The following is a 15,334-nucleotide window of genomic DNA, read 5'->3' as shown; positions in this document are numbered from 1 at the left end:
ATGTAATACTCACATATGTGATAGCTACAGAGAAATATACATTTATACACTACAGCTATATACAGAATGTATAGCATGTTAGAAAGGGGTAAATCTGTGCTCAAATAAAGCACCTCACGGGACTGAGAGCTGGAAGAGGTTTTGCACGAGTGACGACGTTGAAAAGTGTCTTCAGAAAAGGCCCCAGCGGAACTGTGTTTCAGTGAGCCCTGCAGATGTCTGGGGTAAGAGTAGATCCCATAGAGGAAACAACCATGCTAGACTTACAGGAAGGAGAGGGGCCAAGAAACCAGTGTGGCTGCAGGCAGTGCACTAAGGGGCAGATGGGGCAGAAGAGAAGATGTGTGGTGTGTGCATGTTCACTAGCACGTGAAATATGTGTGCTTGTGTGTTGGGTGGCGGGAACCTTTCTCAGAAGCCGTGGTAAGAACTTGGTCCTCTGGTCAGTCAACTGTCACATGCTCCTCTTCTATACTTTACCCCCGACACGGGGACAGGAGCCTGAAAACTACATTTCCCAGACTCCTTAGCCTGATGGCATTCAGGCAATTTCTGCCAATGAGAAGCGCTGGCAGGAGGCTGCGCATGGGAGGAAGAAAGACACCCCACCCCACACCCCACCCCTGTCCTTCAAGCCGGGCAGCTTTTGCCACATGGCTTCTGTTCTAGCAATTAAGAATCTTTGTAACCAAATCTCGTAATGCGTTCCCCGTTTGAAATGTCGAGAACGTGCATAAATGTTTGATCAGAGGAGGATCACGACGCCGTGTTTTAGCCGCTGGGCTGCTGTGTTGGGAAGGGACGGGGTAGGGGAGAAGTGGAGGCTGGCAGGGGATGATGTCTGCGATCCTGGTGGTCGCTCACGGTAGCTAGAGCCTGTGTAGTACCAAGTGGTCCAGCTATGGATGTGTTCTGAAGATGGAACCATGGGGTTTGTTTACTGCCCTTTGTCTTTAGAAATCTTGTTCTGTATTTGTCTCCTTAATAACTACTCCAGAATATACACTTCCTGATTTGTGAACTTCGTGCCCGGGGTGGGGGTGGAGGTGGGGGGTCGGGACTGAGGACGCTTTGGGGCAAGGTAGACTGGTCCTGGTAGGACTCTTAAGAATCCCTACAGTTGGGAACAAGTGTGAAGGTTCCAAAGCATCCTCTTGACAATGCTGTGATTACAATGCCATGTCCTCTCAAGTGCAGGATTTTTTTTTTTTTTTAAATGAACAAGTGACTTTAAAAATACAACGTTTCACAAAGTATGATGGCCCAGGCCTGTAAGCCCAGTGGTGGGGAGGTAGAGGCAGGAGAATGCTGAGTTTGAGATCAGCCTGGGTTATATACAGTGAGACCCTGTCTCAAAAGCAAAACAAACCACCACCACCACCACCACCATCACCACCACCACCACCACCACCACCACCACCACCACAAAACTAAAACAACCAACCAACAAAACAAAGCCAAACTAAACTTTAAAATCCAGAAGTAAAACTGAGCTGTTTTTACATTGGGTTTCCGTTATGATCCAGGCATGTGCAGCACCCCTTAGGAAATAAATGCGGAAAAAAGAATTAGTATTTATCACTAATAAAGTTACAGCATTGGCCCTCTAAGTCAAGGGATACGCGGATTTGACTTTACAATCTAGGGACAGCACTGATGCTGTCCATTGCTATTCCCTTCGGTGCCTTTCATTTTCTCTGCCTGGCAAAGGTTAGCCGGGTGGGCCTGTCTGGATGGGTGTGTACATGTTCATTTACTTCATTGAACAAACACATATCAGCCTTAATGGCCACATGATCTTATTCTTAGTTCTTTCCACTTCCCTGGCTCCTCTGGTCATCTTCATAACCAAGTGCATGCACTACTGTCCTCTTAGCCCCACCCCACCCCGTGGCGGTGCAAATGAAAATGTTCCCTGTAGGCTCTGGCATCAGAATCTTAGAAGGTTTAGCCTTACTGGAGGATGTTTGTCCCTGGGGTAGACTTTGAGGTTTCTCTGCCTTCCCATCTTAGTCCACTCCTATGCTCGCTGTGAATGGAACGGCTCATGCCTTTGGCCATCATCACTCCTAGACTTCACACACAGGATCTTTGGCATCCAGGGACCTCCTTTCCCAGTTCTGCCCTGGGTGGATGATAATTCTATGTCGCCTTCCTTGCCTATCTAGCGAAGTCAAGAAGGGCCATACCCACAGGTTGTAAACCTTTGTTTATAGAGAAACTCTATTTTTTTAAATTATTTTTTTATTTTTAAAGAAGGCCTCATTTATGTCAGGTTGGCCTCAAACTCACTGGGTAACCAGGGATGACCTTGAACTTCTGATCGTCCTGTCTCTCCCTGGGAATATAGATAGGTGTGTACCAGCACATCCAATTTTATACAATACTGGGATACCAGGACCTTGTACCTGTTGGGCAAGCACTCTATCAGCTGAGCTACAACCCCAGCCTCTCTGCTTTAAGAAAAAAATAATTAATTTTTGCTTCCAGAAAAGATCTCCATTGACTTATCCATTTAAAAATATTTTGGAAACTTCATTCAGCATCACCTTTATGATTCCAAATTTACCTTCCTAACATAAACTGACTCCAAACATCAGTTAAGTTTGAGTCCTACAGAAGATGATGGTTTCTTATTCTAAGTCTTCCACAAATATGAATCATTTCAGCAATATAGTTATTTAAATGAGCGCCAGCCACAGTTCTAAAAAAAAAAATTACTGTGGTTCACTGGAGCTTAATTGGAGTGAAGTTTATGCAAAAAGTAACTCTGAAAGAAATGTTCACAGTTGTTTTTATCACCTGTCCTCATTAGCTGAATCGCCTTCTTTCCTAATTAAACATAGTAATTACTGAGAGTTCATAGTCGTAATTATTTGAGAGAGAAATGGAGTTATGCTAGTGCCAAACCTGTGGCATATAATCCTTGCCTGTATCAGAGAACATGCAGAACCCTGAGAAAAGCAGACCTGGAGACACTTCAGCAGTGCTTCCTCACTGAGTTGGTCCTGTTGACACAAGGTCAAAGTTTACCTGCTTCCCAGAGCTTCCTCTCCACATGGTTCCTTTAGCATCACGGTCAGCCAGCTCCTAAGCACCTCTCCCCCATCAGTGGCTACTTCCCAGGAGACTGGGACCATTGATGCATATGAAAATATATATGGCTGATAACCAGCCATATCTGCTTTTATAAATGTAAAGTGTAGATTTCAAGGCTTCCTCCATGTCAGGAATGCAGAAAGATGAAAGAGAGATGCTTTCCTTCAGGGGTAATTATACTCCCACAGGAACCCATAGATTTAAATAGATATTCGCAAAACGGAGTGGCAGGTGTCAGAAAGGGAAAAGAAGGAAGTAAAGTCATTCAGCTAGAGTTCCTTTCTGGAAGGCACCATGCCTCAGTCGTCACTGTATGTGCCCCATCTTCTCATAGTGCCCAGTACACAGGCATTCATTGAAGAGTTGGCCACGTGTTGTTTGTTGAGACACATCTGGCTTCACCCCTTGGCTTTTAGTGTGCTGTTTGTTATCTTATGTGTCAATACCTTATGAAAGCTTCACAGGTGGATAGCTTTTAAAGTGACTCTGAGCCAGGCATGGTGACATACACCCTAATCTCCCCCGCACTGAGGCCAAAGCAGGAGGTTCTTCAGTTAGAATCCAGCCTGGGGCTCACAGCAAAACCATGCAAAAAGCAAAACAAAACAAAACATAACAAAACAAAAAACGAAAACACTCACAGTGAGGCCCACTTCCTGGATTTGTACCCTTCTGTAATCACCTCCCTTTAAGTGTTGGTGGCCCAGAAGCTTTCTTCTAACAAGAGGGCAGGGTCAAAATGTGATGCCACCTTTGAGATTTGGTTATAGAGAACAGTAACTCTTTCCCTGGCTCACCCAGGCCATATGTGGCATTTTGGATAAGTCCATGTGACAAGGAGTGCTATGTGGCCTCTAGCAACCTGTTTGTGACCACAGGAGGGAGCTTGAAGGGGCAACCTAACATGACTGCATGACTGTTACCTGGACAACAGCCCTGGAACCAAAACCACAGGCTCCTGGCTCTGACTTTCGAGTTAGTAAATGTTTCAAGATAGCATGTAAAGGGGTGGGGATTTAACCCAGTTGCTAGAGTGCTTGCCTAGTGTGCATGAAGTCCTGATGCTCTCCTAAGCACTGCACCAAACAAATGGATGTGGTAGTGCATACCTTTAATCCCAGCACTAGGGAGGGAGGTGGAGGCAGGAGGATCAGAAGTATGTCATAGTCAATTAGAGGCCAGACTGAGATGCATGCGACCTTATCTAAACAAACAAACAAACCAAAATATACACACGGGCCTCTGCTGACTCCTTTGTAGGAATACGTAATTAATACAGAATAAGAGTACCTTCTTTCCAGCTCCTTGCTGGGTCTTTGATATCCCCAGTTTTTTTGCAGGCCGAGGGACACTCATGACCATTTCTGTGATTAATGCTCAATTTATTAAGCTCATGAACCTGATACCTAAACCCCCAAACCAAGTTGTCATGGAGCTTTTAAACACTGATTAAAATTTTAGAAGTAACCTTGAAAAATTTAAAGTAGTCATAATTTCATATTTAGGATTCCAACACTCTAACACCCAGTGCATGAACAGATAGAGATGGAAGAACCTGGTTCTGAAGCTGCATCCTTCTACTATGCAGCATTGGCACCACAGACGGGGTAGCTGTTTTTCTTTTTAAATTTCTGTGCCTGTTTTTCTATGCTCATTTGGACAAATGCTTGGGGCTGCAGTCTAATTATTATTTCTTTTGCCTTCTGGGGCCGCCAAATTCTTAACAGACTCAAAAGATTATCTTATCTTTTGCCCCCGAGACTGGGACATGGTACATGGGTGGATTAATCCTTGCACAGGTTTATTTGTTTCTCCTGAGATGATTTTAATCCAAATCACCTTTTCCATCATGGCTTTTCTATAGTTCATTGACATCTGTCATATCACCAAGACTATGTCAGGCCATGTCTTGTGCCTAAGGCTTAATTTTGCAGCCTACTGTCTACTCTTCAATATTATCTCTTGACAATTGTTACATAACTGATAGCTTTGTTGGAATCAAATATTGATTTGTTCTCTTAGCATTAGAGACTGACGTATTTCTTATTATCACGGAGACTTAATCTCTAGAGTTGAGGAGCTGAGTCTTCGGTTGTGAGCTTTGCAGCTGATAGCTTGTTATTTTGGAAACCACTGTAGAACCTTTACCTCTCTGGTTCATGGATAGGGTCACTCAGATGGAATAGCTCTGCCTGATTTTGGTTTACGGTTTCCGTGTTCACTCTCTATAAGCAGCGAAACAAAGAGAGATGACTATGTCTCATACACACAAAATTAGTAGAAGAAACACTGATCACTTTTTAATATTAAAATTAGCAAGGACTATATTCACCATTTTCTACTACAGTGACCTTTGGGCCAGATGCCTTACTAAGCTTTCTATTTTGCATCATTTCAAATCCCCAGTCTTTCACAAGACTCGTTCCTAGAAGGTATGGTGACGGCAACAATAGTGATTTTGATGCTCAAATTGTAACATCACCTGAAAGCTTCTTCCTCTCCTCTTCTTAAAAAGATAAAATAAAAATAGGCAAGACCAAGCCATAACCCCATAGGACAGTTGGGTGACAAAGATTTAGGAAGATGAAATGCACCCTGAAGGAATGGAAGCCAGTGTGGCTGGAATGAGCAAGGCTCTCAGGAAGGATGGGATAGGTTGGGTAGCACTGTTTGATTTTTGTTGACCTGAAAATACATTTAATTTGCTTCATTTTTGTTATCTGTGCCTTATTTCTACAATACATTTTAATTTTTTTTTATTAAATGGAGTTACATGAGACCATTTTCATGCAAGTGTAAGATACTTTGAGCATAGTTTCCTTTTCTTTTTTCCCCCACACTCCTCCCATCAGCCCCTTGGTTGCCTAGACAGTCTCACTTTTACTTTCATGTGATCAATACATAAGCCTACACTTTTTAAAAAGATTTATTTATTTATTATGTATATGGAAGAGGGTGCCAGATCTCACTATAGATGGTTGTGAGCCACCATGTGGGTGCTGGGAATTGAACTCAGGACCTCTGGAAGAGCAGTCGGTGCTCTTAATCTCTGAGCCATCTCTCCAGCCCAAGCCCACACTTTTTCTTTCAAACACTGGCACTGTACAGTGGAGGCTTCAGGTGGCCTCTGACCCTTTACAGACCTATGGTGATGTTCTTGGAAACATTTTTATCTTTTCATAACAAAAGGACAGTGGGAAAAAATGCCCTAATGTTTTCCTCTGGTTTTCAGTCACGGACTTAGGTATCCTTGGAGGGATTGTGCCTCTCTTCAGAAGAAAACCACATGGAAGGCCTTGTGCTAGACTCAGAATGCACTAGAATGCTGGAGTAGGTGCTGTGCATGTTGTTGATGGGTCACTCAGAGCTGAAGAAAGACTTTTAAAGGTCATGATTTCCCACTGACATTCCTAATTTAACTGTGTACCACGTAGCCATTCTTTTCTGTTTCTGTGTTACACAAGGTTTCATCAACTTCCAAACCTCTCTCCTAAACTTTCTTTCTTTCTTTATTTATTTATTCATTCATTCATTCATTCATTCATTCATTTATTTATTTTTGTATGATGAAACAGCTAAACAGAGCCAAGACATACCTTCTACTGCGCTGTCCTCTTCGGTGCAATGATCTCCAAACTTTTGTCACTCAGATAATTCTTATTTTCCCCAATGTTTTCAAACTAAGAATTCTGTATTCTTCTATTATAGTTTTCTTACTATTCTGACTTCATTAACATTAGGTAGCCCAGGCTAGCCTGAAACTCATGAGAGCCCTGCCTCAGTGAGTATAGGGGGTTTGGGTATTTACTCTCATATCCGGCTAAGATTTTATGTGTATTAGTCATCAGTTATTTGGCGATTGAGAATTTTCACTTTAAGTGGATTTTCTTAAATACATCTGTCAGAATAACAGAATTTCTCCTCAGCTTTTCAAGTGTAAACTGGGTAATAACAGTGCCAGCCTGTGGTGGTTAAATGACTTAATGTATGCAAGGTACTCTAAGTAGCTACACAACGAGTGACTGGCACATATATTCAGTACTCACATCATGATGAAATAATTGTCATGTTTTGTTGAATAGCAGCCCCATTGCCAGAGGACTTGTTTATACTCTGTCTTATCTGCATTGCATGATGATTTAGCATTTAGTGTTCCTTGGGTGTTCTAGATACAATTATTAAAAATAGCTGCATCTTTTGAAATTCAACCAGTTTCAATATTTTATCCATAGTTTGAAGGTGGGAAAAACAATCTCTCCAGGAAAGCTAAGCCTAGATTGTTAGCCTTTTTCTAGTTAGGATTATTTTTCTTAAATCTATTTTAACTGTGTATGTGTGTCCATGTACATATGTGCACATGAGTGCAAGTGTCAATGAAGGCAGGAAGATGGCATCAGATCACCTGGGACTGGAATTACATGCATATGAATCTCCTGACGTGGATGCTGGGAACCAAATTTGGGTTTTCTGCAAGAGCAATGCACGTACTTAACCATTGGGCCATCTCTCCATTCCCAGCATTTATTTATTTTATTTTAATCTACAAGTCACAGCCTAAGGTACATAGTGCCTTAACTAAAAAGTAGGCTTGATACTACATTGTTATGAAAATTGCATGGTATTTCAGATAGTTGGTCTAGGGTTCACTGAAACCCTAGGTTTCTCTAAATCATTAACACTTCATCAGAGTGATGGTTTGGATCTTAAATGTTTCCCAAAAGCTATGTGTTAAGTACAGGCATGGCTGCCAGCCACTAGCACTACTGACAGACAGTGGGACTTTTAGGAGCAGGAGTCTATTAGAATAAAGTTAGAACATGTGTGGTAAATCTCTAAGGGGATATTAAGGTTCCACTAGTCTTCTCTCTTTGTGTCCTGGATACCATGAGGCAAGCAGCTTCTTCACCATGATGCCATAGGCCCAAAGGCCATGGAGCCAATTGGCCATGCACAAAAACCTCTGAAACCAAAGGCCAGAATAAAATGTCTCTCTTTTTGAGCTGTTGATGGTCTTGACAGTGTGTTTATTCCAGTGGTGTAAACCAAACTCATAAAGTATCAAACCGAGGCCACCTGCTGACGGGATGTTTGCGGGCTTTGGGTGGGATCACTTCCTTGTTTGTATCCAGAGCAGGCAGAGCTTATTTCCCTGAAGACTTTCTTGATGTCTCATTGGTCCATACTGGGCCCTGTGCCCACTGCGTTTCTCCTCTGGCAGTGGAGGTGATCCTCAGATCCACCAGGAGCAGCCCCAAAGCTTTCTGTCTTGGGAAATGGTGCTTTTTAGGAGTGAGGCAAGAGTCCCCAGGAGAGCAGGATTCTATTTGAAGATGGAAAGGCAGAACAAATTCTGATAGACACCAGACAATTTACAGTCTACTCTTCGAAGGAGGAGCTACACTAGCCTTTCCTTTATACTATAACCTGTTCTTTGCCAGGCGCACAGACAATACTTAACAAATACCAATGGAAAGAGTGTGCTGTCAGGGTGGACCAAGAGTTACTCATTCCCTTACACTGGTCTCTGAGTCCAGTTTCTGACTCTCAGAAGTGCTTGACGCAGGAACTAGCATCACTGTCTTTTTCTTGTTTGATTTCCATCTCGGCAACTCCATTCACCTTCAGGTCACCTGGATGAGGGATAGACTGGCCCTTTCCTCTTGAGACCCCTTGATGAATTATTAGCTCCATTCATTCCAAGATCATGGGGCACCTTTTGGCTGTTTGGCATTATGCTATGTTAGATAGTTAATCTTTTGAAATTTATGCCCAGAAAAGTTTAGTCATCCTCTTTGTTATAGCTCTGAGGTTAGGGAAGCAGCTGCTGATGCGTTGATTAGTATCTTGGGGTACGGAATGTGCTTCTCATCCTTTGACAGTTGCTCACTCTATCCTCTTTCTTTTCTTTTCTTTTTTTTTCCCCCAGAGCTGAGGACCGAACCCAGGGCCTTGCACTTGCTAGGCAAGTGCTCTACCACTGAGTTAAATCCCCAACCCCTCACTCCATCTTCTCAAAACTCTGACATCATCACTAGACTGTTGTTTCATGTAGAAAATAAAGGTTGACTTGACCTACTGGTTTCCGTGAGCAGCTCAATGGGAGTTATCCTAGTAAAGGACGTAGAGAAGTCTATCACCTCTGGGCGTATGGAAGGATAACACTGGGGTGCGTGTCACAGACACGCTGCTGCATCCCTGGAACTCACTCTTTAATGCTCACACTCGGCCTAGGAAAGAGGATATGACTTCTGGACAGAATTAGGGTACCAAGGAATCATTTTATTCTGCATGGGAATAACACTAATCAGAAATGCTCTTTTGGGGACTAGGGATGTAGCTCAGTGGTAAAGGCCTATAGGAGGCCCTGGGTTTGACCCTCATTACATCTCTCCTATTTCCTACAACAATCCCAAAGGAGAAAATGTTGAAAAAAAAAAAAAGCTTTGTCTGGTGGTACATATGTGTAATCTCAATATCCAAAAGGTTGAAGTGGAAGAGCTTGAGTTTGAGGCCAGTCAGGCTGACAGTGAGATGCAGTCTCAGAAACAAACAAACAAAAATGCTCCTTTGATTTCAATGACCCTGCTCTTCATTAAACTGACCCAGAAGAAGCATTTCCATCCTCCACCACCCCTTTTAGAAAGGATCTCACTATATAGCCCGGGCTTGACTAGAACTACTATGTATCCCAGCAATCTCCTTGCCTCAGCCTCCCAAACGCTTACAGGCATGTACCATCATGCCCCACTAAAGTAAGTCATTTTACTACTACTTTTTCTTTGCTTTTATTGTGACAGGGCTTGGTTTGGTAGCCCCAGCTGACTTGGAATTTGTTATATAGCTGAGGCTGGCCTTGAATTTGTAATCCAGCCTCAGCCTCCAGAATGATGGGATTTAGGTGTGAGTCATCATACCTGGTGAGAAGCATTTGCTTGAGGTTAATCTTGATGTGGCCTTTTTTTTTTTTTTTTTTTGGTCAGTGGGGGGATATATCTATATCTATATCTATATCTATATCTATATCTATCTATCTATCTATCTATCTATATATATATATATATAGTCATGGGAATCTTTGAAAGGAGTATGTTCTCTATTATCATATTTACCTCTTGAGTTCTATTTTCCCACAATTTCCTAACTCCCCAGCTTTCTCTTGTGCAGTGTGCCATTTCTTTGGAAACATCAGTGTCTTTGTGTGTTAAGGCTTCAAAGCATCCCAGTTTTCTTGTTCCTCCAGTTTTCTGCACATGTAAGATTCTCTCTTATCTTTGCAGACCATAATTTGGCGAAATTAGATCCTGATTGCTCTGGATGTGTGACTCTCTTCACACTTGAGTCTTTTCATCCCAGCCCACGAATAACCACACTAATGACGTAGCAGCACTCTGCCTACACCTCTTGTGGCCCATACTCTCACCTCCTCAGGGCCTCGCTGGACCTGCCTTTTGCTACAGGGGACTCATTTATCTGGTTGTCCTGTCAATAGAGATTCCTGAAGAATTGAAATGGCCTCCCATGGAACCAACTATGGGACCACATTGACCCTCTGTCTCATCCTGTATGCTTTACTTCCTCAAGGTGTATCTTCCCAAAGCACCTCTTACTACCCATGCATGCAAATCCTCATCTAGAATTCTGTTGCCAGGGAAACCAATCTAAAGATAAACATGTATCTCCTCAGATTGTTGCAGATGAACTGTATATGTGAAAGCTTTGGGGAAGCACTGAGGCTTGGGAACAGACATCATTTGCTAGCTGTCATTATTCTTGAGTGGTAGGTACTTCATTAGCTAATAACAATACCATTCCAGTCAATCTCATCAATCAGTCCTTTGGGGGAAAAATGATTAGCTAAAGCTACTGTTTTAAAAGAGCTAATTTACTTACTCTTCCTTTGCTCTGGGGCTCCTTGTGGTTGGTCACTGTGTCTCTTCTATTCTTTTTCCTTCTTCCCACCCATTCCACCCTTCAAGACTTTTTCTGTTTATCATATCCCACCATCCTTGAAAAATGAGTTGGGACCTAGGGATGCAGCTCAATGGTGGAATGCCTGTCTAGCATGTATGTTGTCTTAAGTTTTGATATCTAGCCATGCAAAAATATGTAAACACAGGAAGAGAAAAGACTTCTTTAAAAAAAACTTTATTATTATTATTATTGTTGTTGTTGTGTGTGTGCATGATTCGTATGTGGGCATGAGTGTGCCATGTGTAGATGTGGAGATCAGAGGACAGCTTTGTTGATTCACTTGTCTCCTTCTACCTTGAGGAGGGTTGTGGGGATGGACCTCATTTCATACATTTATGTGGCAAGTGTTTTTAATTGCTGAGTCCTTTTGCCTTCCCCAATGAAAGACATCTTGAGGTTACTCACATTAAAGGGCTGTGCTTGGGGGAACTCATGGGTATGCCATGGGCTTAGCATATATGAGGTTTCTAGATCAATGCCCAACATCAAGAACCAAAACCACATGAAATTTAATGTATTGTTCCTATGTCTCACTACATTTAGTTGCCTTTTTGTTTTTGTTTTGTGTAGATGTAATTCTGAATGGTTTTATTAAATAAGACACACAGAGCCAAATGCAGAGTTAAAAGTCCAAGAGGTCAGAGCAGTAGCCAAGAGTTAAGCCCAAGACCCCCTTCTTACCCCTTGCTGTCATCCTTCCCATCAGAAACAGACCTACATCCTGTATGTCTGTCTTTTTACTGACTTTCTGTTCTGTCTTCTCATTGCTTGTAAACCCAACCACATGACCTCCTCGTCACTGCCTGTCTATACAGACCTACAGGTATCTATGGTTGGTATTGAGATTAAAGGTGTGTGTTTCCAAGCTGGTGGTGTCCTTGAACACACAGAGATCTGCCTGTCATGTCATCAGGATTAAGGGCATGTACTATCCACTGCCAGACTTCTGCTAAATGGCTTGTTAGCTCTGACCCCCAGGCAACTTTATTTATTAACATACAAATAAAATAACATTTCAGCACAAATAAAATATCACCATAGTTTTGTTTCTTTTGTTTTAAATTTATGGCCCAACTTCTCTCTGCCTCCTATAGGCTGGGCAAGCATCATTTCATTTTAAGTTCTCTCTCTCTTTTTTTTTCTCTCTCTCTTTTTGTGAGTGTGTATGCATATGTGTGCACACACATACATTTGTGAGTGTGATCATGGACATATGTGCTATGGTGAGTATGTAGAGGTCAGAGGACAACCTCAGGTATAAGTTCTCACCCTCCACTTCCAGGGTCTCTCTGTTGTTTGCCACTGTGCTTTGTACATTGGGATAGCTGGCCCTCAAGCTTCCAGGGGTTTTCCTTTCTCTGCCTCCCATCTTGTCACAGGAATGCTGGTATTACAGAGGAGTGATGTTGCACCTGGCTTTGCTTTGTACTGGGGATTCGAACTGAGGTACTCATGTTTGCACAGCTAGGGCTTTACCCACTTATTTATCTCCCTAGCTCCGCCTTTGGATTTTAGTCATTATTATTATATTATTGTATGACTGCAGATGACCTTCAGTAATTTCTGGCCTTCAGTCTGGTATGAGACAAGTCTTTTAAAACCCATCTTCTCAGACAAGAATTTTCTTAGAGGCTTTAAAAATGCCACTAATGGTGTGAGATGGTTGGCTTTTTATTTTATTTCATTATTATTATTAGTAGTATTAGTATTAGTATTATTGGTTTTTTGAGACAGGGTTTCTCTGTAGCTTTGGAGCCTGTTCTGGAACTCGCTTTGTAACCCAGGCTGGCCTCCAACTCACAGAGATCCACCTGCCTCTGCCTCCCAAGTGCTGAGATTACAGGCGTGCACCACCATGGCCCGGCAGATGGTTGGCCTTTTAAAGGATGTAATTTTACCAAACAAAATGAATGAAATTCTTTTTGGATTTTTTCACAATCAAGGTGAAGACAAGGTAAGTGCGAATAGCAGATTGACTCTGCAAGGTCTCAGGAGCTGGGCTGATCTTGGGACAGAAAACAGGTTAGACAATAAAGTGTCTGCTTTCTTTCTTTTAGCACATAAACTCATGGCTGCTTATCCTGTCTTCAAGCGTCCTGTTAGGTAGGAGTCTTAACTCTCAAATTAAGTTAAGTACGGAAGGAGAGGATTAATGGAGGGATCTGTTGAAGTTCAGAGAATCTAAAGAGAGACTACACAAGAGGATGAATGACCGGAGGTGGAGTTCAGCACCTACCTTCAAGATCTCTTTTGTCTTTCATCTCTGCTAGTCCCCGCCTGGCATTCTGGGTTAAAGTGTGTTCTCTAAAAATGGGTTGACACTCCAACTGTAGTACCTCGAATTCGATCTCATCAGGAAGGAAGGTCCCGGCAGACGAGGTGTTTGCCAGGATTCACAACAAAGGGTAGTGGGGGAAGTAAACCATCGAAATGTGTTTTCTCAGTGCTCTGCAGGCCGTGAGTCTGAAATGGGAGCTGTCAGCAAAGTGAACTTCTCTGTGGCTTGTAGATGACCCTTCTTCCTCTGTCCTCACAAAGGCCTTTCCCCTGCACGTCTCTTTCTCCTCTAATGCCACAGACGTGTTGGATTAGGGCTCAACTTTATAACATTATTTTAATTTAAACGTCTTTCAAAAACCCCTATCGCAAAGTATAGTTACATCACTAGGGCTATAATTCAATGGTAGAGTATGTATGAAGTCTGTGTGAGATTCTGGATTCCAGCCCCAGTACCCCAAATAAATGAACAGGTAGGTAAATGCAGTTATAGAAGGGTTAGGACTTCAACATGGGCATTTTGTACCAATACAGTGTAGTTTGTAACAGTTGAAATCACTAAGTCATTAGGGTAGCCCTCCTCCCTCAGAGGATTTTGTGGTTCTAAGGACTGAACCCAGAGCCTTCTGAATGCTATATACCAAGACCCAGGTTAGTTTTAATTTAATCTAAGTGACATCATTATGAAAGTGTAGACATATAAGTAGATGTGTAGAGGGAAGACACGTGAAGCCATAAGGAGAATACCATCTACTGGTAATGACTGTGTGAAGCTTCTGGGAGCCAGGGAGGCATGGGGCAGTCCATTGTGCTGATGACATTTTTATTTCTAACTCCTGGATGCCTTAAGTACAAGAAAACACATAATACACTTTTGCTGTTAACCAGTCAGAATATGGTACTTTCTTATAGTATCCCCAGAACATTGATACAGCTTGGTTCCTACTATACACGGGTGATCTTATCCCAGGTGATGGCCAGAATGACCTTTCCCTTTCTCATCCAACTTCTCATCTTTCACCCATCAGGCTATCTCTACCTTCAAAATAGAGCTAGAACTCCAACATTGCTCATTTCTGTACTGTACCACATGGTCCCATGTATCACTGTTTCTTTTCTGAGGTACCACAATTACCCCCTTGAGTTATCTGAGTTATCTCTCTTACCTCTCCATAAAGAAAGCAGTCTGCATGATTTTGCTAGAATAGACTGTACATTGTTGAGTCTTAGAAAAGTATACTTCAAAATGTGGTACTGTGGCAAGCTATGAATTTATTTTTAATTTATGATTTATTGTGACGAGTCTTATGGTGTAGTTCAAGTTAGCTCTGCCACCTTCCCATTTCAATTTTCATAGTTGCTTAGATTATAGGTGTGCACCACAACACCCAACTTCTGAGTATTTTTGTATTAAAAGAACTGGAATGGGGGGCTGGAGAGATGGCTCAGAGGTTAAAAGCACAGACTGCTCTTCCAGAGGTCCTGAGTTCAATTCCCAGCACCCACATGGTGGCTCACAACCATCTGTAATGAGATCTGGCACCTTCTTCTGTGTACATAATAAATAAATAAATCTTAAAAAAAAGAACTGGAATGGGCAGAAGGCTATCTTAGAACTAGTAGCTTTGTACACTTAAGGCCCTGAGTTTAATCCCTAGAACTAGGAAAAAAGAAGTTAGAAGACCTTGGATGCTATCCAGGACTAGGTATTCTAAGCTTTTGAAGAACTAGGAACTTCCTAACTTTCTCCTGTTTCTTTCCCCCATGACAGACTCTGAAATTCACTTACATGCTTGGGGCAAAACCAACTGTAATTGCTTAACCTCCCCCCTGGAAATCTCAATTAAAAATTGGGAAAGATGAGCCACGGAGGAGAGAGAGAAAGTGAGTTTGGTATCTCACAAAAGCTCTTTGGTGAGCTCTTTGATGTCACAAAGACATCACACATGAGGTTGACCACCTAGGGTGTCTTGGCTGAGAGTAGGCC

This window comes from Onychomys torridus, chromosome 13 (assembly GCF_903995425.1).
Source record: "Onychomys torridus chromosome 13, mOncTor1.1, whole genome shotgun sequence".
NCBI classification, from domain to species: domain Eukaryota; kingdom Metazoa; phylum Chordata; class Mammalia; order Rodentia; family Cricetidae; genus Onychomys; species Onychomys torridus.
This window is presented reverse-complemented; position numbering follows the sequence as displayed.